This window comes from Octopus sinensis, linkage group LG8, assembly GCF_006345805.1.
Source record: "Octopus sinensis linkage group LG8, ASM634580v1, whole genome shotgun sequence".
Taxonomy (NCBI): Eukaryota; Metazoa; Mollusca; class Cephalopoda; order Octopoda; family Octopodidae; genus Octopus; species Octopus sinensis.
The window spans coordinates 94,287,402-94,312,957 of NC_043004.1; the positions used below are offsets into that span (position 1 = coordinate 94,287,402).

At 37.7% G+C, this 25,556-nt stretch overlaps 1 long non-coding RNA gene across 1 annotated transcript in view; it reads left to right on the forward strand.

Annotated features, from left to right (window-relative positions):
- Positions 1 to 25,556, forward strand: part of LOC118764637 — a 59,102-nt gene that overhangs the window by 31,658 nt on the left and 1,888 nt on the right. The window contains exon 2 of the long non-coding RNA XR_005000455.1: positions 11,990 to 12,137. This is a non-coding gene — a long non-coding RNA (uncharacterized LOC118764637). The remainder of the gene's footprint in view (positions 1 to 11,989; positions 12,138 to 25,556) is intronic.

The following is a 25,556-nucleotide window of genomic DNA, read 5'->3' on the forward strand; positions in this document are numbered from 1 at the left end:
TCCACTCACAAGGCATTGGTCGGCCCGGAGCTATAGCAGAAGACACTTGCCCAAGATTCCACGCAGTGGGACTGAACCCGGAACCATGTGGTTGGTTAGCAAGCTACTTACCACACAGCCACTCAGGCAAAAATCAGAGAGATTGTTGTGCAAACATTCCCCTCGGCATACTTGCTGATGTGGAAGTTTACCAATGAAGTAATTCTTAGTTATACATTTACTCTTTTACTCTTTTACTTGTTTCAGTCATTTGACTGCGGCCATGCTAGAGCACCGCCTTTAGTCGAGCAAATCGACCCCAGGACTTATTCTTTGCAAGCCCAGTACTTACGCCGGAGCCTCGTGGAGCATAGGTGTTTTTGCTCAATAAACACTCACAATGCCCGGTCTGGGAATCGAAACCGCGTTCTTACGACCGCGAAGCCGCTGCTCTAACCACTGGGTCATTGCGCCTCCACACCAGTTGTTGCTGTCGTCGTAATTGTTGTTGTCGTCGTCATCGGTGCTGCTGCTGCAGTTTGTTATTTAGCTTTGATTTATTGAAATTATGTGAAGGCGCATAGCTCAGTGGTTAGAGTGTCGAGCTTACGATCGTGAGGTTGTGAGTTCGAATCCCGGACCGGGCTGCGTGTTGTGTTCTTGATTGAGCAAGACACTTTATTTCATGTTACTCCAGTTCACTCAGCTGTAGAAATGAGTTGCGATGTTACAGGTACCAAGGTGTATCGGCCTTTGCCTTTCCCTTGGATAACACTGGTGGCATGGAGAGGGGAGGTTTGTATGCATGGGTGACTGCTGGTCTTCCATAAACAACTTTGCCCGGACTTGTGCCTGGGAGGGTAACTTTCTAGATGCAATCCCATGGTCATTCATGACCGAAGGGGGTTTCAGCAATTGAAATTAGCAATGAAGGACTACTCGTGTATTTCTAACATTTTTTTAAAGCAGCATGTTTATAACAGTATTATCCAACCGTGTTCTAATTTTAAGAGAGTTAGGTAGTGACTTGAAGGATATTTGACTGTTATTTCTAGCATATATCCAGCAACTAGTTAGATACTAATATGAGCTGTGTACAAGCGACGACTGGTTGACTTAGTTATGCAGTGTAGCAGAACAGAATAGATGAGAGTTTATAGTTAGATTAATAAGTGTGAAGGGGCCATGTTTGACAAAGGCGAATAAATAAATGAACAGACACCCCGCAACTTTCCTTGTCATAAAGGCAGTAAAATAAAATATTTAAGTATATCAAAGCTCATAGCTTACCATTGTTTCAACCGTTGTAATACAGCAGAGGTGGCGGGAAATAAATTTAGCATGACGTGGCCTCGCAATGATAGAGAAGTTACTCAATGTTAAGCTAAATGACCCGCTAAAACAGCGATACCTCAAAATAACTTTTACGTGTGTGTGTGTGCGTGTGTGCGTGTAAATGGCGTAGGTATTGTTCTAGGGGATTGAGAGTGTGGAGTAGGGAGAAATATTTGTTTTCGTGCATTCGTGCGGAGGTGAAATGAATATATGGATGTGATTGTTGAGTATATCTTGAGTTGTGAGTTCAAAATCGCTGCAGATAACTAAACGTATATCTCTGAACAGGGAACTTTTATACCTCACATACATACATGCATACATACATACATATACACACACATACATACATACATAGACACATACATACATGCATACATACATACTTATATACATACATACATACATACACACATACATACATAGACACATACATACAGGCATACATACATACTTACATACATACATACATACATACATACATACATACATACATACATACATACATACATACATACGTACGTACTTACATACATGCATGCATACATACATACATACATACATACTTATATACATAAATACATGCATACACACATACTTATATACATACATACATACTTATATACATACATACTTATATATATATACATACATACATACATACATGCATGCATGCATGTATACATACATACATACATGCATACATACATACATACATACATACATACATACATACATACATACATGCATACATACATACATACATGCATACATACACGCATACATACATACATACATACTTATATACATACATACATACATACATACATACATACATACATACATACATACATACATGCATACACACATACATGCAAGCATGTATACATACATACATGCATGCATGCATACATACATACATACATACATACATACGTACTTACATACATGCATGCATACATACATACATACATACATACTTATATACATAAATACATGCATACATACATACTTATATACATACATACATACTTATATACATACATGCATACATACATACATACTTATATACATACATACATACATGCATACATACATACATACACACACACATACATACATACACACACACACACATACATACATACACACACAAACACATACATACATACATACATACATACATACATACATACATACATACATACCTGTTTTAAGTGGGTCACAACCTTAGTTCCGGATGACCGAGTTACCTTTTGCGCGCGCGCGTATGTGCGTGTTCGCACGTGGGCGAGTATGTTTCTGTGTCTATGTACGTATGAATGTATGTACTTAAGAATGTATTTATGTACGTAAATAGGAGGATGCATTTCGGACATACGAACGAACGTATGAAGGTAGTAGAATTCATTATCCATTCGAAATAAAGATTGTTCGGTCCCCGCATAAAAGGGTTGATTTGTTTCGTATTCTTTTCAACGTGGAAGCGTCTAAGCACGGAGAAAATTCATGGCGGTGGGACAATAAGACTCACATCAACTCAACAGATTACGTTTTATCTGAACAGCAGCATAGCTCACTGAATGTGTTCAACAAATAACTGTATGTAATTCTGAATAAACTGAGGTTATGGCAATTAGCCTCTTCCTGAAGGGTTAGATTTCCTCAATTTATGCACTTGCAAATTTCATGGTAATTTCTAAATTGCCATAAACATCTTCCCAAGTTGACAGCAGCACTTTCAATTTCTACATCACAACAATCAAAACTTTCGCTTTCTTGTACTAAGAAAGAATGGTTTAGAATTTACATCAATCTTATGTTTCAAAGACAATACACTATTGCTTTTCATATATCAGAAACATTCTTCATTTCTAATAACATCACACACACACGCGTTCACACACACACACACACACACACACATTCTTTCATTCTTTTACTTGTTTCAGTCATTTAACAGCAGTCATGCTGGAACAACGCCTTCAGTTGAACAAATCAACCCCAGGGATTATTCTTTGTAAGTCTAGTACTTATCCTATCGGTCTCTTTTACCGAACCGCTAATTTAAGGGGACGTAAACACACCAACATCGGTTGTCAAGCGATGGTAATGGGACAAACACAGACAGAAAAACATATACATATACGAGGATGGATAAAAAAGTAATGCCATTTTGTTTAGGACAGTTATAATTACCAACAAAGGAACATGTATCATACATCAAAATGAAGCTGGTCCTCTGTGGATCACATCCCTACTTCTCAACATAGTCACCATTTCTCTCAATAGCAATGTTCCACCTTCGAATGAGAGAATGTCTCCCTGCCCCGTAAAATTTTGTTGACTGTTCTTTGAGCCACTTCTTCGCTACAAAGTCAAACAGACAACACCTTCTTTCGAAGGCTCGAAACAGGTGATGAAACATGGGTTCATCATTATGAACCGGAATCAAAGAGGCAGTCAATGGAATGGCACCACTCTAAAAAGTTCAAGACGCAAAAGTCAGCTAGAAAAATTATGGTGACTGTCTTTTGGGATTATCAAGGTGCCATTCTGGTCGATTTCTTGCCAAAAGGAAAAACAATAAACTCATAATAAGTTTCATTTTGATGGATGATACTTGTTCCTGTGTTGGCAATTATACCTGTCCTAAACAAAATTGCATTACTTTTGACTCACACTCGTACATATACGATGGGTTTTTTTCAGTTCCGTCCACCAAGTCCACTCACAAGGTTTTGGTTGGTCCGAGACCGTAGTAGAAGACACTTGCCCAAGGTACCACGCATACATATATTCGAGATAAATTTGTCGAGTTTTATGTCTCCGTTTTTCAAAAACAGCTTGATTTATTGGCAAACAGTCAATGACGTTGTTGGATTGTTGGAGCGCATTGAGAGTTTTAGCTTGCTCTTGTCCTCCGTAACGTAGAGGTTCGGCAAAAGATACCGATTGAATAAGTACTGGGATCGATTTTCGCTCAGTTCACTGACCGAACAAACAAAATATAAATATCGAATATGAGTGGTTGCGCGTGAGTATATCTTGTTTATTTATTTATTTTTATGGCATATCAATTTGGAGATGCTCTTATTTGGTGAGATTATTTCTCCTAATATGGAGTTGGTCTTAACTACCATTTGGTAACTGGGGCACGTCCTTTAGCGGTGGAGATAATAATTCAAGCCCCAATAATTCAAGAATTTATGTTGTATGTTATTTGATATTCCTGTACTTGTCTATGATCTTCATATATGTACCTGCCACTGGCTACTCTGAGTTAATTCTCTTAATACATACATACACATACTTTTTCGATTCAATGAAGTACAGTTTTCGGAGACAACGATTTGGTTGACAAAGATGAGGTGAAAGCATCTATGAAGAAGCAGGAGAAATAGTGTGTACGCCTAAATTTTTCCGAAGAAGATTCAGCAAATGGGTTCAGCGATCGCACTAATATATTACGTGTGATCATAACATTACGTTCAGTAGCATCTTTGCTGCTCATATAAATGGGAGATCGATAACCAGCCCAGTGTGCCGATGGCTCGATATTTTCATTACCTTCGTTTCTTATGTATGTATGTGTATCTTTTATCTGTTATCTTTCACTTGTTTCTGTCAAAGGACTGCAGCCAAACTAGAGCACCACCTTGAGGGTTTTAGCTGAACAAATCGTTCCCACCACTTATTTTTAAGCCGGCTACTTATTCTATCTGTCGCTTTTTTATCAAGCTGCTAGGTTGCTGGGACGTAAACAAACCAACACCAGTTGTCAAATAGTGATTGGTTACAAATACAAAGACGCACAAACAGACACACACATATCCATACGTAATACACACACACACACACGCGCGCATATATATATATATATATATATATATACAAAATGGGACAAGAACGCAAAACATCCAAATAGACGATACCTAAAAACACGGACGGGTCATTCGAAGCCTTTAATCTTCAGTCAAGAACCGGATCATCCTCGCAATTTCGGCTGATATATATATATATATATATATATATATATATATATATATATATACATATGCATACATACAAGAAGGCTTCTTTTTCTTTTCAGTTTCCGTCTGTCGAATCCTCCCACAAGGCTTGGATCGGTTAAGACTCCATCGTTGAGAAGCAAGCTTATTACCACAGAGCCACGCCTACGCTTTATATATGTGTGTGTGTGTATGAGTGTGTTTGTGTGTGCGTAATATATGTAAGATTACTTGTGCATTGTGTTCTCTCTCTTTCTTTCCCTATATATACATACACATGCGCGCACATACACACTGACATATATATAAATACATATATATACACACACACATACGTATATAGAAACACGCATATACATACATACATACATACATACATAGGACACTCTATAATGAAATCCGTTGGAAGGATAATCCCGAGGACAAAGAAATAATAACCCACAATATGGTAGAAGCCATAGTCACTCATAATAAAAAGGAATACTGGTGGAATGTACCAGTGAAGACCTCAATAAAATATAAGCACAACAGACCTGATATAATGATTTGGGATAGAGAAGAGAAACTGTGCACAGTTGTAGAAATTAGCTGCTCTGCAGGTGTTAACATAATGCTGAAGATCAGTGAAAAAGAGATCACCTATGCTGAACTATTGAGAAATCTGCAGTTACTCTATCCAGATTACAAGTTCAGGTTTATACCTGTAATTATTGCGGCCCTGGGATATGTAACACACTGCCTAAATACCAATCTTGAGAAATTAGGCTTCTCAAAACCCGTAAGGAGAAAGCTAATTCGAAGACTACAGATCCAATCCATCACTGGAATTGTAAAAATCTGTAAAACTTTCCAGAAGTCAATCATTTAAATATATGCGAGCATGTCTAGATATGAACTATATGCATGAGAATACATACATAAAACATACAAATCTGCACATACATACATACATACATACATATATATATATACATACATACATGCATACATACATACATACACACATACATACATACCTTGTCGTTGATGTTGAAATTCTAATGAAGCAGACTTGGATCTAGGTTAGAAACTGGTTCTTTCCCTATCGGCAAGAAATCTTGAAATAAACAGAATAATGACAAACATATGATTATATGTGTATGCCTGTTTGATTTGTGTTAGTGTATTGTTTGAATTATTTGTGTTGTGTACTTGTATGCCATTCCAAAATTAGAGACAAATATCAGGATTAATTTTCAATTAGAAAAGATGGGAAAACTTGGTTTCTTGGAATAGGTACATTCCGGATACAAACTTTTGCAACCAATCAGCAACTAAGATTGCTTACTATATCATGCATAGTGAACTCGGTCGGTTCGCATGTCATAAGATAAGTAATATATCTCTACCAGACGCGAACATATTGTGTATCGGATTGCTAAATGCTTTATCTAAATAATTTACAAATGCCAAAAGAATTTTATCTATTCTAGATTTTCCTTCAATTTTCGGTCAAAAAGGAGACTGAAATTCTTTCTACCGACTAAAATTTCCTAATTTTTGAATTTCTAAATGACATCTGCAAGTTTTTTTGTAATTTTTTTTATTATTTCAAGGAAATTAAAAGTATCGGCGGGGGGGTGCATCAAAGTTGACAATAAGAAATATATATATCAGCACGTGTAAGTGTATATGCATATGTGTGGGTGCGTGTGTATACACACACACACATACACACACACATACACACACACACATGGACACACACATATATATATACATATACACACACATAAACATACATGCATATACGCAGGCATTTCAAATGTAATAAGATAGCATCATATTTGAAAGCTTACGAATAATTAATATCGTTTGATGCATTTAAATACTTAATCGTATTTAGTAGACAGGCCTTGTACAGTTTTTAATGACTTAACTTGTTTGGGTATCATATTAATGAGTAGTGTCCACATAGATAAACGGTATAATGAGGGGAATCTATTTACTTTAGAGATGAATGGATAGAGTAACTGCAGATTTCTCAATAGTTCAGTATAGGTATTCTGACGCCACCAAAATGAACAATGTTATCCATAATGGCGCGAAATTGTGATGATTTTTGGCCCGATGACTGATCAGAGATGAACATGTCCTTGTCGGTCTACTGTCCATTTTTTAATGTGTGTGTGTAGTGAATTAGAAAGACAGAAAACGGAGTTCGCAAGAATCTTTATTCAAAACAACAAACGATCGAAAACACAAAAGGCTAAAGTAAACTGGTTGAATTCGAGTTGGATGGGTCGAAACGATCGTTGTGTTGAATAAAGGTTCTCGCGAACTCCATTTTCCATTTCCCTCGCTCATTAAAAACTCAACGAACACTGCGCAATTCTTGAGTTAGATCCACTGACAATAGTATCGTAACTGTAGATGGCATCAGGTAGCCTAAACAGTGAAAGTGCTCTAATTGGCATACTACTAATCATATAACACAAGGTCTAAATAATTATATATATATATATATATATATATGTATATATATATATATATGTATGTATTTAAAATGAGGAAAAGAAAGAGAAGTGAAATTGACATTACAATTGTTTCTGCAAATGGACAATATCATTTTTCCATACCTCATACAATGTTACACAATTCATTCAATGTTATGTAATATACTAGGTCGATCGTGCCTTCAAATCGTGACATCCGAAAAAGTGAACGGCCTATAAGAAAGAATATTACGTGGCTTTTATGGGTTTTTCCACGTGAGACCTTTTCTTTTTTCGAAGCGTCTCTTCTATTGGGAGTTTTTCGTTGTTAAAATTTTTGATTGTTATACTGCTTTTTACTCGGCTTTTTTCACAAACGGACAAAACCTTTTGTAACCTTTCGTCCTGTTTTGTCCCTTTATGTTTTCCAATCATATTTGTCAGCCCTTGTGGCCAATAAAAAGAATTAATTATTATTATTATTATTATTATTATTATATATTTCCATATATCATGGCATTTATCATGTTGCGCTCTCGTATAGGACGTTATTTTACAAGTATGTTCTGTGGAAAAAAATTGTGTTACATCTTACATTTAACGAAAAATTTCTTAAAGTTGTTTTGTAGGGGAAAACGTAGGATTTTGAGCGAGAAAATGCAATACAGTATACTAGGATAAAGTATATTCAACTTAGTTTCTTCAAATCCAAAATTTAGTTCAGAAAATTCATCAAAAGATAAATCCTGATTTCAAGTTGGGCCTGAATCGAATCTCTTTTTCACCCTCAATGAGGTCGATAAAATATACTCGGCTTTACAACTGTTTCTGGCTACTAAATTTCACTTAGAAGGCATTCGTCACTCCTAGGTCACAATAGGAAACGTCTGCACAACATGCAGTGTAGTGAGATTGAACTTGGAGTTACGAGGTTGCGAAGCGAACTTCTTAACCGTATACTATGTCTGCGACTTCGTATATTTTTCTTCCCTTGCGCATTTTTTTTCTTTAAGTCCACTAATGTCCACTTGTTTGTAAAGAAGCAAATGTATTTAATTCTGCTTCCTGTATTAATCGATGTTTTACATACACCAAGGCCGTATAAATGAGGGGAAGATCTAATTAGTATTCCCTAGTACTTTAGTTTGTCGGCCTGGAAGGATGAATATCATAAATCAACCTGAACAGGATTTGAACTCAGAACGTAAAGAGATAAAATAATAATGATTTCATACATAAATGCATACGGCCGGAAATTTCAGGTGGGACATAGTCAATTAATTTGACCCTAGTATTTGACTGGTACAGTATTTCATCAATCCTTAAAGGACAAAGAAAACATCAACCCCAGCGAGATTGGAAATTAAAATATAAAAGGGTGTAAAAAAACGCTCTTTTAAGCACAAGGCCAGCAATTTTGAAGGGAGGTAACTAGTCGATTTCCAACTCCAGCAATTGACCGTTGTTTATCATGTTAGCCTCCGAATAGATGAAAATCAGAGTTGACCTCGGCGGGATTTGAACTTCTAAAGTAAAGCACCGTAACTTAAATACTTCAAAACATTTTATTCGACACTTTAACGGTTCTGCTAATCCACCTCCCTCAAGGGATGTAATAACATTAATAATTTCTATTATGAACGCCATTCCATAAATTTGGGGAGGCGTATAAATGAGGAGAACGACCCGAAAACTTAACAGGTATTTTATTACAAGGATCCTGGAAAATACGAAAGGTTGAATTAAAACTCGGAAAGTAAAAGAATGTAACTAAATATTGTAAAACATTTGTTCAACGTGACTCCGGATCTTGCCAATCCATCACCACAAATAATTATCAGGTCATCCCATGAGAATTGTCCGAGTTTTGGTAAGGAAAAAATGACCTAAGTTTACAGTTTATTAAAATTTAATCCTGTATATAATCCCCATCATTATCGATGAATTCCTTCCATCTACTCATTAGTCTTTTAATTCTATTGGTGAAAAAGTATTTTGGTTTTGATCAGAAGAAGGAAGAGAGCTCGGTTTCAACCTCTTTGAGATTTTGAGTACAAATCAATTTAATGATTTTGTGAGCTTCGAAACAAATGGTAATCAGAAGGAGCGAGGTCCTGGGTATAAGGCGGATGAAGGATTTTCCCAACCAAGTTATATTTTACTTCTGATGTAATCTTTGCAGTGTGTGACCTAGCATTATCATGAAGCACCACTCTTTTACGATTCGTCAAAGCAGGCCCTTTTTTTTTCAAAGCAGCATCTAAACGCTCTAATTGTTGCCAATAGGTGTGAGCAGTAATTCTTGCATTATTTGGTAACAGCTCAAAGTGGATGATTCTAATGCAATTTCATCAAACAGAAAGAACCTTTTTTCGTGGAGGTCTTTTTTGGGTTGTGGTTTAACCTGTTCTCCACAACTAAGCCGTTACCTTCTTAATATTTTCATAAAAAAATCCATTTTTCATCACTAGTCATTCACCTGTCTAAAAATGGTAAGATACTTTCACTCGTGATTTTCGGTTGACATCTGTGAAATCATGGGGAACCCATTTTCCGAGTTTGGGCAACTTTCCAAGTTGTTGAAGATGGCGGTGAACATTTGAATGGTTTCGAATTCAACAGGGCATCCATGTCGTGGCCTCTTTCTTAGGTTGAAATCAGCATTTTAAAACTTTGTAAACAATCTTCTGCAACTTCTTTCGCTCAAGCACCCTTCCCTATAAACAGAATGATTATTTCGGGTTACTTCAGCTGCACTGTTTCCCTTTTTGAACTCCTAAATCATTATGTGCTTTAAATGCTCCTTCGATATTCTCATCTTTGAGGGATGAATATTAGTTATTAATTTAGTCAGGATTATTCTGCAGAAACAAATTGCATTAAGTTAAAGGCTTCCAAATCTATACGAGTATCAGTCAATACCATTTGACATTTTAGAAATCTGTAAAATTTGATAGAAATTACATATATGATATTTAGGACAATATTCATGGATTGACCTGATGTTTCTTAAGATCTCAACTTGTCTCCATCACAAAGAAACTTACAAAAGAGAAATTTCACAAAATATGAAATGGAATTCATGGAAAATATATTGTAACATCAGATGTTGACTGATTGTGAAAATATATTATAAGGGTGCTATAAAAAATAATATTTAGAACTTATGCATTGTACGTTAGATCTATATGAAAATAGATATAGTAAAAATTGGAGGAACCCAACAGAAGCCAGGACCTTTTTCAGAAGTAGTAAAACGATATCATTTACTATCTTTAGGTAACGCTGGAAAATGCGATAAACGTTCATTAAATCAAACCATATATGAATACTGAAAGAATGTAGGAAACCACATTACACCTTTTACAATTACATTTATTTCCTTTTTTCTTATCAAATCACATTATTTGCATGACCAACATAATATTTTTATTTTTTCCTTTTCATATTTTAATTACATTTTCCAGCTGTTCTTTTTCTTTAAATTCCTTTACACCAGGAAGTTCTTTTTAGAAAGATAAGATTAAAAACATCCTAATTGCGAAGCAATGAAGTAGCAATTCAGATAAATCTTGTAAAAGTAGGTGCCAAAGACTTCTCATCCCTATCGTCTTAAAAAAAATATGGATATCCGAAAAATACAGAAATATCAAGGCTGGAATATGATTGATTCTACATTTGCCTGGGGCTGACTGAGAGCCAAGCAACAGCAACAACAACAAAATCAATTTAATTAACTAATTTCACCGACTTTCTTTTGTTAGTTTATTTTCATCCTTAATTGTATACACCACCCAATGTATATACTCTTTTCATCAGAAAACAAATTATTGTAAACCATAAGATAATTTGAATTATAATGAAATGCACTATCTATTTCGCTCAGATCTTTTCATTAGAATTGAAAGGAAAGTTTTGAAAGAAATCCTTCTTAATTCGTTGGATGCTTTTCTGCAACTTTGCGTTATTTGTATCATTTTTATTAGATACTGACATCAAGTTCAGATTACCATTCAAAGTAGGCATTCTTTCATTTTCCTCAGCAACGGTGACAAGAATATGTTCTCATCACCAGAATGTATTTTGGTAGAACGGGACGTGCTCTGGTTTAATGAAACCTTCATTACGAACCCTTAATTAGTATATTTGTGACTGCCCTGTTTTAACATTATTATCATATATTTTCAGATCTTTCATCGTCCCTTGATACTGACTAAATGACCTACAAGTGATTTGTGCGTGCAGAGACTTGTATAAAATGACGTGTGCTGCATCCAAATGTGTGATTACTTATACACTAGCTCCTTATTCCTATTCCAGCGGAATACATCAGAAGGTAAAGAACTTCCAATCTCTAATTACAAACATCTTTCAAACTTTCCGATTCCTTTACTTGTTACACAAATATCGACTGAAATTAGATGTTTTTTATTTCTATGCTATTTCCTCAGATCAAATGTGATGGAGTATTTCTGTTTTGAAAGTACTTTGAACTATGTTTTACTACAAAAATATTATTGGCTATTTCTCATATGTTTTGTGGGAGTCAGAGCTGGTAACAGAAATATAAAAACATAGTTTTTATTAAATGGAGGAATTCACTCAGAACTTATTTCTATGCTCTATCGGTCATAGGCATACTCAGATAAGGTCAGGCTCAAATATTTAGCTGAATTGGTGAATGAGTAACGAATCGTGTTATCTAAGTGTAGATTAGCAGACTCACTCTTATATAACCTGAAAATACACAGTTGATTTGTACGAAGGCTACGAATTTAGAAACTTACAAATTTGCGAGTAAAACGTAAAAATAACAATCAATAACATACAAAAGACATACCACATGAGGTTCTGTGAAGGAATATTGCAAAGTCGTAGTGTTTGCTGACTAAAGGGAAAATAAACTAAGATATTGACTTACACTTCATTTATTAATTTATCTATCAATCATATATATATATATATATATATTACGGAGATGTACTTGCATAGCAAGTGATTTGATCTGAGATCGTGTGCTGAAACGAAAACAATTGCAGCAAGCCGTTCGATTCACTTCAACATTGAAGTTTAATTTGTCAAAATGAACAGTGAACAGGTTGCGGTCTTATAGCGACGAAAATATTTTGGCAAATTAAACTTAAATGTTGAAGTGAATCGAACGGCTTTTGTGTGTTTCTTAAATGGCTTACAAACACCTTCCACGCTGCAATCATATATATATATATATATGTATATATGACTTCCTCAAACTTGAGCACATCAAATCTAACATACTCCTTTGTAAATAACACTGTCCATTTACCACTGGATTCTTACGTTTGTCTAGCAAGCCGATAGTAAGCACAAATAAGTTGTAACCCAGTGTAATATACAGCATGGTTGGTTATCTGTAAATAAACCTCGACCCCGTCAAGACTGCTTGATGAGGAGGGTAATTTTTGGACATCACGTGGGATAGCAAATAAAACCTCTCAAAGGATTGATGGATTTAATAGTGTCAATAACCATTAAATATTATGCATTTATTCATGTTTAAAGATGCATACATAAGATTATATTTTCAGCATTTTGCGCAGAGGAAAATCAACTACCAGGCTACTTTCAACGAGCAGAAAGGCGATATCCTTTGACGCTGCTGTGAGTACACACTTCAGACCACTCTGGGACACATAAACTATGCTGCATCCCTGATATATTCGAGTCGTTTGGGTCACCTTGCCACTGGCATTGAGAGAGTGAGGCAAGCCATCATGCCCAGCCCTTCCTCACTGTAACCCCCAGCAAGTTCAGCGTATGTCAGGACCCGAAATTCTTTAAACCATAAACAGATGGCGGGCCTTTCGTTGCTGCAATCGACATACGACGAATATCTGCAACAATGAAATGCAACCCCTGCAGTAGTTTAATGCAGAAGCAGCCACGAATTTTCAGTTGCATCTTTCATTGTTACGGAGTATGAGAGGTGGAGTTTTAGTCATCATCGAAAACGAAAAATAAGCAACTATTCAACTACTATGCTCTTCTACGTGAAAACGACATATACATAGTGATTGACAATCAGCTCATGTTACTAGTTTCATTTTTTTTTTTAATCAGTTTTTATTCGTCTCTTAACAAGTCTCCTGGCGTAGCGGGAGCACTACTAACTCTAGTCAAAATGTGTTGAAGGCAATTACTTCATGACAGACAAAATGAAGTGTTATATTCAGGGTTTAGTTACGACCTGGTATGTTAATTTTATCAACGGTTCTGTGGTCCATCTTGTCAGACTTAATTTACTTTGGACGGACACTCAGAATGGAAGTAGTAGAGATGTGAAGAAAATTTATGTCGTTCAAGATTATAATCAAGTTTAAGCTCGAAAATTATTCAAGCATGCTAACATTACTTCTTTCGTTTTCCGCTTGTTCCATGAATATATAATACAGACGTTCAAAGAAACAGACTTCCAAATTCATTATTCACCCTCCTTGTAAACCTTCTGTCATGGACACGCTGTAATGAAAGAAACGAAACACCTATCTTTTGCACCTTCCAACAGCCATTTTTATATGTTTACATTATCTCCGTAATCATTTGCTTTGCTGGATTCCTGTAATGTTCACAGCTGCATTCATAATTTAGTTTCCATAGTGGTTTCTCGTACTACACTCACAACCAGAGGCCAATTCTACTATGCTGCACTTAATTCTGAATAACATGGAATTAACATATATATTGTGTATTTATTTATATAAACATATATATTTAATATCATTATATTGAGGCGGCGAGCTGGCAGAAACGTTAGCACGCCGGGCGAAATGCTTAGCAGTATTTCGTCTGCGTTACGTTGTGAGTTCAAATTCCGCCGACGTCGTCTTTGCCTTTCATCCTTTCGGGGTCGATAAATTAAGTACCAGTTATGCACTGGGGTCGATGTAATCGACTTAATACTTATGTCTGTCCTTGTTTGTCCCCTCTGTGTTTAGCCCCTTGTGGGTAATAAAGAAATAGGTATTTCGTCTGTCGTTACGTTCTGTGTTCAAATTCCGCCGAGGTCGACTTTGCCTTTCATCCTTTCGGGGTCGATAAATAAAGTACCAATTTCGCACTGGGCTCGATCTAATCGACTTAATCCGTTTGTCTGTCCTTGTCTGTCCCCTCTGTGTAGCCCCTTGTGGGCAGTAAAGAAATAAGAATCGTTAGCATGCCAGACAAAATGCTTAGCGGCATTTCTTCCAGCTTTACGTTGTGAGTTCGAATCCTACCGAGTTAGACTTTGCCTTTCATCCCTCTGGAATCGATAAAATAATTACCAGTCAAATGCTAAGGATCGATGAAATTGACTAGCCCTCTCCCTCAAAATTTCGGGCCTTGTGTCCATTGTACAAAGAATTATATTTGACCCGGTGAAAGGTGACGAGCTGGCAGAATCTTTAAAACATCTTATTATAATTCTGCTTGTCACTCCGTTGCTTAGCCGGTCCGTAACGCTTCCACGTGATTAGTTGAAGGGGGAAGGACAGGTGGTGGTGAGTGTAATGTGTAACTTTTTTATCCAAGTGTTTTTTTTACTCTGTTACTTAACCCGTTTGAAACGCTTTCACGTGATTAGTTGAAGGAAAAGGTGAAGAGCGAAAAAGAGGGTAAAGCGAAGAGTAAGAGAGAAAGAGGGAGAGTGTTGTGTATTAAGTCTAAAAAATTGTGCATAAAGTATAAAAAGTGTATATATAAAATGCATTGAGTAATCACCATATCCCAATTTCGTTCACTTTCCAATGAGAAGCAGATGAGCGACTATCTTCTGATACAGACACAACACAAGCTACGCTTTCAGGATTTTTGGATAAATTTTGCAGAAATAACCCAATAAGTTTACCATTAATTCCATGAAATATGGGTCCCGCTACTCAGAATAAATGTTTACGATAGTTGTTCGACGCAATTCTTAGCATGACAGATACAAGGGAGAGAGGCAAAAAACTTGTCTCTAGACTGGTACTTTATTCGCCTCGGAAAAAGAAAAAGAAAAGCAAAAATGACTTCAGTCGCATTTGAACTCAGGGCGTCGAGAATCGGAATTAATATCGTAATAACGAGTCTGATCGTAATAACGGCTCATCATATCAATAGGAAGGAAGCACTCCGTCGGTTACGACGATGAGGGTTCCGGTTGATCCGAATCAACGGAACAGCCTGCTCGTGAAATTAACGTGTAAGTGGTTGAGCACTCCACAGACACGTGTACCCTTAACGTAGTTCTCGAGGATATTCAGCGTGACACAGAGAGTGACAAAGCCGGCCCTTTGAAATACAGGTACAACAGAAACAGGAAGTAAGAGTGAGAGAAAGTTGTGGTGAAAGAGTACAGCAGGGATCACCACCATCCCCTGCCGGAGCCTCGTGGAGCTTTAGGTGTTTTCGCTCAATAAACACTCACAACGCCCGGTCTGGGAATCGAAACTGCGATCCTATGACCGCGAGTCCGCTGCCCTAACCACTGGGCCATTGCGCCTCCTCATATCAATATAATAATATATGAAATGTGTGTAAGGCAATGAGCTGGCATAGTCGTTTCCGCACCGGGAAAATGCTTAACGGCATTAATTCTAACTTTAAGTTCAAATGCTGCCGGAGGTCTACTTTGTCCTTTTATCCTTTCGGGTCGATAAAATTAGTACCAGTTGGACACTGGGGTGTATGTAACCGACTTACCCCCCCCTGAAATTACTGGCCTTGTGCCAGAATTTGAAAGCAGTATATGAAACATGAATTATGTGAGTTGAATTAATTAATATATTAGGTTGTCCCAAAAGTTCGTAAACACTTGCGAAATTGAATTTTTACTCGCCAAGTACTAACAAAAGCAACAAAAATTATACCTCAAAATAAAGACCATTATTTTCCAAGACTTTCTACGAACTTTTGGGACAACCTTATACAATATATGTTAATTTGATAGTATACAGCATTAAGTATACAACAGGTGAATTGATCTTTGGCCATCAGAAGAGAGAGAAAAAATAATTATGAATGTAGTTATGAACACAAATCGAGAAAAAAAAAACAAATGATTATTGAACTTGTATTGAATTATGTAAAGTTATAAAATGATTACTAGGTGCAAAAGATGAAAGGGTCCTTGTATTATCGAGACTAAATCTGTTGTATATTATTGGCTTCTGCCATAAGTACATTATCTCACATCTGAGAGAAGTTGTAGTCGATCATACCGACCACCATTATTTCATTGATATTATTGAATAGAGCCAAAGGCGGCGAGCTGGCAGAAGCGTTAGCACGCCAGGCGAAATGCTTAGCAGTATTTCGTATGTCTTTACGTCCTGAGTTCAAATTCCGCCGAGGTCGACTTTGCCTTTCATCCTTTCGGGGTCGATAATTTAAGTACCAGTTGTGTACTGGGGTCGATCTAATCGACTGGCCTCCCTCCCACCAAATTTTCAAACCTTGTGCCTAAAGTAGAAAAACATTATTGAATAGAACCAATGTGGCAAGCTGGCAGAATTGTTATCGCGTAGGACGAAATGCCGCTAAGCATTTCGTCTGTCTTTGCGTTCTAGGTTCCAATTCCTCCAAGGTAGACTTTCACTGCCATGCTTACGGGGCTGATAAAACAAGTATCAGTTGAGTACTGGGGTTAATGTAATCGACTAGCTCCCTCTTCCGGCATTTCAGGCCTTGTTGGATTATCGAATAGAACCCGATAATACAAAAAAAAAGGGAAAAAAAGTTGACCTTGGCTGTAGTCGAAATGAGAATGTAAATGAGCAAAAGTGTATTCTAGACTACATTTAATCACTACTTTATCAATTCCACCAATACAACCTTTCGTTTTTTTTTTGTTTGTTTGTTATTGGATCATCATATACACTACACTACACTGGCACTCCGTCGGTATCGACGGCGAGAGTTCCAGTTGATCTGATTAACGGAACAGCCTGCTCGTTAAATAACGTGCAAGTGGCTGAGTACTCCACAGACACATCATACCCTTTACGTAGTTCTCAGGGAGACTCAGCGTGACGCTGAATGTGACAAGGCTGGCCTTTTGAATTATAATGTACAATCAACTTTTGCCAGCAGTAACGTGAAATAAACTGTCATGCTCGAGGACAGAACGCGCGGCCGGGAATCGAACTCACAATCTTACGATCATGCGTCGAATACCCTAACCGCTAAGCCACACGTCCTCACCAATCAATGGATGGAAGCACTCCGTTGGTTACGACGACGAGGGTTCCGGTTGATCCGATCAACGGAACAGCCTGCTCGTGAAATTAACGTGTAAGTGGCTGAGCACTCCACAGACACGTGTACCCTTAACGTAGTTCTCGGGGATATTCAGATTGACACAGAGAGTGACAAGGCCGGCCCTTTGAAATACAGGTACAACAGAAACAGGAAGTAAGAGTGAGAGAAAGTTGTGGTGAAAGAGTACAGCCGGGATCACCACCATCCCTGCCGGAGCTTCGTGGAGTTTTAGGTGTTTTCGCTCAATAAACACTCACAACGCCCGGTCTGGGAATCGAAACCGCGATCCTACGACCGCGAGTCCGCTGCCCTAACCACTGGGCCATTGCGCCTCCACACCCCAATCAATATATATATTCTCATATGACATCATTACATTGTGGAATTTACATACATATCGCCTATAATTGAATTGAGTTCAAATTCCGTCGAGATCAAATTTGCCTCTCAACCTTTCAGAGTCAACTAAAAAGAGAAAAAAAGTACCAATCCAGGTGGTGAGGTGGCAGAAGTGTCAATGTCGGACGTGATGCCTTGTGGTGGTATGTCCCGGCTCCGTGCGTTTTGACAACAACGCTTGCGACAACTGTGGTACCCAGCTATATCGGTTCTAAAATGACAGCGTTACCTTTTAACAATATTGATGTATGGAGACGGGAGACGTGCAGGTATGAGCGTTCAAGGCCTTCAAACACAGATGGAGATAAACCATCATCCTTTTACGTAAGACATATCTTTCACTTGTTTCAGCCATTAGACATTAGCCATGCTGGAGCACCGCCTTGAAGATATATATATATATATGCAGACATATGTGGAACCATGGAGGAGTATCTTGCGTGGTCGATCAATTTGCTAAAAATAGCAGCGAGATCTTCCTCCTATCACTACCGTCTTTAAAAAAAAGGATATAGTGAATATTCTTTTCTACTCTAGGTACAAAGGTCGAAATTTTGGGGAAAGGGGCCAGTCGATTAGATCGACCCCAGTACGCAACTGGTACTTAATTTATCGACGCTGAAAGGATGAAAGACAAAGTCGACCTCGATAGAATTTGAACTCAGAACGTAAAGACACAGTGAATATTGCAGTACTAAATGCTTTATGCCTGAAAAGATAAAAACAAGTTGGGCACGGTAGGAAAGCCTTTGATCATAAGTCTGATCGATCAGTGATGACACGGAGGTTAACAACAATCTTTTGCTGCATAGGAAACATTATTACAATATATCAATCTATGACAAGCTAACGTGAAGGCTTTTTATCCCTCGACATACTAGAACGCTATACCTTGGATATTGTAATCCGAGATGCCTTCATCATAGGTTTTCTCAATTAGAGCCAACATGGAGATAAATGATTATAGAGGAACATTATTTTAATACATTTTGATTAAAGAAAATACAAACGGCAGTTGTGCACGAAACCTACATCACACTCTATTTAACTCTAATTCGCGTTGATCACATCATCTTTCTGCCTTTGTCTTCAGGCCTTGATTTACATTTTCCTCTCTTCTGACAGTTCTTTGATATGTTTGCAGAAGTTTTATTATTTCTTTCAGTCGAAGAAAGCGACACCAGGACTTATTCTTTGTAAGCCTAGTACTTATTCCATCGGTCGCTTTTGCCGGACCACTAAGTTACATGGACGTAAACACACCAACATCGGTTATCAAGCGATAGTGGGGGAACAAACACAGACACACATACATATATATATATTGTTTGTTCCTTATCTTCGCGTATAAGTTTCCCACCTGGATGGGACGCCGGTCCGTCGCAGGTGAGCTGCAAGAGGAAAGAGTGAAAGAAAGTGGTGGCGAAAGAGTCAGCAGAAGTTCGCCGGAGCCGCGTGGAGCTTAAACATAAACATATACATCGCCCGGTCTGAGATTCGAACCCGCGACCCCTCGACTGCGAGTCCGCTGCTCTAACCACTAGGCCATGTGCCTCCACACACACACACACATACACACACACACGACTGGGTTCTTTCAGTTTCTGTCTACCTAATCCACTCAAAAGGCTTTGGTCGACTCCAGGTTACAGTAGAAGACACCCAAGGTGCCACCGAGAGACTGAATCCGAAACCCTGTGGTTGAGAAGCAAGCTTTTTACCACACAGCCGCTCCTGCACCTGTAAGTTGTTAATTTTCTCTTTGCATTGTAATAAATATATATTTTAGGGAAGAAATGAAAGTACTTTCTCATGTCACAATTTTCGATATTTCAATAATTCTTTTCTACTCTAGGCATAAGGCCCGAAATTTTGGGGGAGGAGGTGAGTCGATTAGATCAACCCCAATACGCGAGTGGTATTTAATTTATCGACCCAGAAAGGATGTAAGACAAAGTCGACCTCAGCGGAATTTGAACTCAGAACGTAAAGACAGACGAAATGCCGCTAAGCATTTCGCTCGGCGTGTTAACGTTTCTACCAGCTCACCACCTTATCGATATTTCAATGTTATTCCATTAAGAAGGCGGCGAGCTGGTAGAATCTTTAGCACGCCGCACGAAATGCTTAGCGGTATTTCGTCTGTCGTTACGTTCTGAGTTCAAATTCCGCCGAGGTCGACTTTGCCTTTCATCCTTTCGGGTTCGATAAATTAAGCACCAGTTACGCACTGGGGTCGATGTAATTGACTTAATCCGTTCGTCTGTCCTCATTTGTTCCGTCTGTGCTTAGCCCCTTGTGGGTAGTAAAGAAATAGGTATTTCGTCTGTCGTTACGTTCTGAGTTCAAATTCCGCCGAGGTCGACTTTACCTTTCATCCTTTCGGGGTCGATAAATAAAGTACCAGTTTCGTACTGGGGTCGATGTAATCGACTTAATCCGTTTGTCTGTCCTTGTTTGTCCCCTCTGTGTTTAGCCCCTTGTGGGTAGTAAAGAAATAGGTATTTCATCTGTCTCTACGTTCTGAGTTCAAATTCCGCCGAGGTCGACTTTGCCTTTCATCCTTTCGGAGTCGATAAATTAAGTACCAGTTGCGTACTGGGATCGATCTAATCGACTGGCCCCACCTCCCCCAAAAAATTCTGGCCTTGTGTCTAGAGTAGAAAATAATATTATCCCATTAAGCTTTTTTCGTTTTCCATTCATAACGTTATTTCATTCACTATTAAATAATTCATTTCGAAGTATATTATAAATATAATTAAGCTAGTCCATTAATTAGTGCTAATCTTTCTTGCAAATGTTCAGGAAAATCTGAGTGGGTTAGTGACTTGATCTAATATATGTCCCTATCATTTCAATTTTTCAGTTAGTTTCTTTGCGTTTTCGTCTTGATTGGAAATGCTTGACAAAATAAACTGGTTGCAACTACATGTATATCATTCGTTAGGAGAACTTTCGCTGCTATGAGTTCGTTAATGGTATGCTGTCTGGTCGTTCATGGTTGGCGAGCCGAACCGAATTTTGTTTTAAATGTGAAATTATTTAGGTGGAAAGTGAAAATCTTATATGAGATATTTGAATATAAATTTACAATTTAAATTCCTGTAGTAATGTTAACACAGTAAAACCTACAGAATTAATAGATTTTATTTTTATAAATATTAAACAAGAAAATTGAAATTTAAACGTTAAGTTCGGGAGAAAAATTAATTCATGGGTATTGCATGATTAATTTGAATTTATTATCTTCGCAAAGCAGTTGAGATTACAACTATTTATCTAAGACTTTTGTATGTCAATTGGATAAAATCATTCACAAAACTGCTGGTTATTCCATCGATCCAATTCGTCCCAAATGACTAATTCACCACAAATGAGCAATTTTTCTTTCATTTCACCCAAGATATTGATTATGTGTGTAAGAACAAAGTTTTTTCTTGTTTCAGTCATAAGATAGCAGACATGCTGGGGCACCGCCTTGAAGAATTAGTCGAACGAATCGAACCCAGTACTTCACTTTCCGTCTATCAAATCCATTCACAAGTTTTTGGTTGGCTCGGAGCTATAGCAGAAGACACTTGCCCAAGGAGACTGAAGCAGGCACCGTGGGGGTTGGGGAGCAAACTTCTTACCATATAGCTGAACTTGTTTTTACATTTAATTCTTCCTGAAAGGGAAATTTAGTAGATTAACCGAATTTCTTTGTATATGTTAATAGCCACAAAGAATATTTCCTAATATTTACGTCGTTCTGAGTTTGAGACCCGGATAACTGGGTAGAAGTAGGCTCTTGACGATTCCTGTGCTAATATTGAATTATTTGGGGAAGAATGTCTGATCATTTTTACAGAAATTAAGTTGCTTCTTGAGAATTTGTCCATAAGATCTGCTAAAAGTGATCATATGGCATTGTCCTATATGAAGAAACATACATTTGCTAACAATGTGACTGTTTAGTCTGTTATTTTTGCCAGACAGATGTAGTGTAACTATTTCAGTGATATTGAATTTACATACATTTTTTTTTCATGAGAATGTTTGTTTAGTGAAACTTTTTTGAACGGGATTGTCAGTTATATTTTTAACAGATAATTTTAGAACGGAAGATCCTTTTTTTCTATAATAGTAGGATGGTCAAAGAAACACGTCGACGAAGAGGACAGGAAAACTGAAAAATCAATATACCTGGGAGAAACAAATTACCAAAACTGAGGAACAACGACTAACACGACTTTCATATATATATATATATATACACCGAAAGAGGAAGAGCAGTGTTAAAAAGAACATAAAATACAAACGAAACAGACAAAAGCAGAAGGAAAGACGGCTATCCCAGCTCACCCAACGTGAGTAAGGGGATCAAGAACCAGAATCCGAGAGGTAATTGCAGTGATGACTAATAACAGTTTCATACTCAAAAAATAGATAAGCTATGGCGTATCTTTCTTGATGCAAATTTTCATCTGGTTCAAATGCAAAAAATTTATTTTTCCAAACCAAAAACTATTGAACTGCAGAATTGACAAAACCAGTGAGATTTCTGGTTTATACGATATTAAAGCCTTAACAGTTTTACTGTAACACCACGTTGGAGACTACTTAACTGTTTGCAGCCAATGCATATCACATCAGTGGAAGGTTGGGCTGAGACCAGTTTAATCTGTGATGGAAAAGTCAAGCTACATTCATTGCCTTCCCACTGCCAGCCATTATCAAACATTTTAACATAGAGTCGGAATAAAGGTTCCTAGAACATACACGAGACTGTAATAATTGTAAGCCCACGTTCTTCTTTCAAAACTACAATAACGGAAAGCTCATCACTATGACTACTAATCTTATGAAGCTTGAAATCACAATTGGCCTCAGTTCTGGAGAGGAAGCCAGGAAGAGATATTATCAGTGCGTACGAGTTTTCATGATCAAACACGACAGTTTGTTTGGATGATTTCAAAAGAAAGAGGTGTTTAACAAAATGTTTGCCCATTCGAGGGGCAGATACAGTGGTTGTACCAAGCTTACATTATCCCTATCATGGAATACGACAGCAATCCAAAGACACGTCAGCCGATCGAAAAGGTGTGCTGTGAAATACCCGTAAATTAAAAGAATTTGAAACTCCATTTCGCCATCAAAACAAACAATATGCATGGAGCAAGTGATCTCAGCCACACAAACAACTCCTGCATAGATAGTCATGGTTTGATCAGTTGATGGAAATAATTCATTTCTGGAATACCGTCGAAGATCTTTAAACAAAGAGGGCCTCCGCTCATATAATTTGGCCAAACAGAATACCTACCAAAAGACAGAATCGAACAGCCGATGTGCCGTGCTATACAATATGGCCCTCTCCTTGCGACACAACTACTGTAATAACTGTAGTGTCATATAAAGACGCGTTTCAGAAGCGAACTTTGAGTCGAGGAACGTGATCAAATTGAGACTTTTGTAAGTGCACGATACATCTTAGCTAAAAGCATTTTTGAGGATGAGCTAATTTCCACTACAAAGCAGAAAACCTCATTAAGAAAACTTTCCATTCTGCGTTCCTGAAGTACAAATTGCCCTTTACACAAATGATGAAGTGACAGACGTTTTGGTACAAAAACTTGCAATAAAATTGCTTAATTATTTCCAGTTGAAAGCGAGAGACCCTAAACCACAATACAATCTCTACCCCGACATTTCTAAGAATATTTTCTGATAGGATAAAATATATAAGAGGTGCAATGACGGCTCACTTGAATGCATGCCTTATCGATATTACTACTAGTATTTAAACAGAATATACAGTGCTGCTGAGAATGCAGCTTCCGTGCACTGAGTGCAAACTTTATAAGGAGGATATCGAGGAGTTGAAATTCAAACTATTCACATCTGATCTGCAACTGAAAAAAGAAAACATGTTAGCTATGTGCGAGCCCATTTTCGAGCTCTGTATAGTTAGCTGATTGGATCATCATCAGCTCTACAGACGAAGCATGCAGCTTGTCAACACGTACATGAAGCGATGGCTTCCGGACTAGGAGAGAAATTACATGGACACTGATAAAGTGTTCAAAGAAACTCAGCATCCACCCAAATAATTCGAAACTCTCTTCAATCCATCAAGATTTCTGTCGCAATCCCTTAACAAAAATATAAGGTAACATATACTGCTGCGAAACTTACAATGAGGCGCGATGCATCCGGATTACGTGTTTTACCTGCTGTTCATCTTGAGGTTATTTTCCATCCACCAAGAGCGTAAATTTATTTTCTTTTCAGGTTCGAAAATAGCAGCTTCCAGGGTTTCGTGTATTCAATGCTCTAAATCTGTCATCTGATGCAACATGCATTCATTACTGAGGACAAGTTTCCACAACTGTTTTCAGTGAAAATGTGATTCTCCACCTGGCATTAAGTTAGACGTCACTTGCCCAAGTTGCCGCAACAGGGGAGATAGAAGATATAATCGTGGGATTAGAAAACAAACTTTTCAAACCCGCGTTAGTGCACACGCACTTACACGCAAACATACTCAAACATGTAAATACGTCTGCTCTTCTCTTTTACTTGTTTCAGTCATCTGACTGCGGCCGTGCTGGAGCACCGCCTTTAGTCGAGCAAATCGACCCCGGGACTTATTCTTTGTAAGCCCAGTACTTATTCTATCTGTCTCTTTTGCCGAGCCGCTAAGTTACGGGGATGTAAACACACCAGCATCGGTTGTCAAGCGATGTTGGGGGGGGGGGACAAACACATACTTACAAACACACATACATATATAGATATACATATATACGATGGGCTTCTTTCAGTTTCCGTCCACCAAATCCACTCGGCTCGAAGCTATAGTAGAAGACACTTGCCCAAGGTGCCACGCAATGGAATTTAACCCGGAACCATGTGGTCGGTAAACAAGCTACTTACCACACCATTTATACATTAAATTGTCTGTATTATGTAATATATAATTTCAGGTCGAGAAGACTTCAGTAGATCTATGTAAGTATACAAAATATTTCTTTAAACTCATCTATAACGTATGTTGATGAATAATATTACACAACAGTGTGCAGTGCATAAGTTATACTAGTAGGACCCGTGG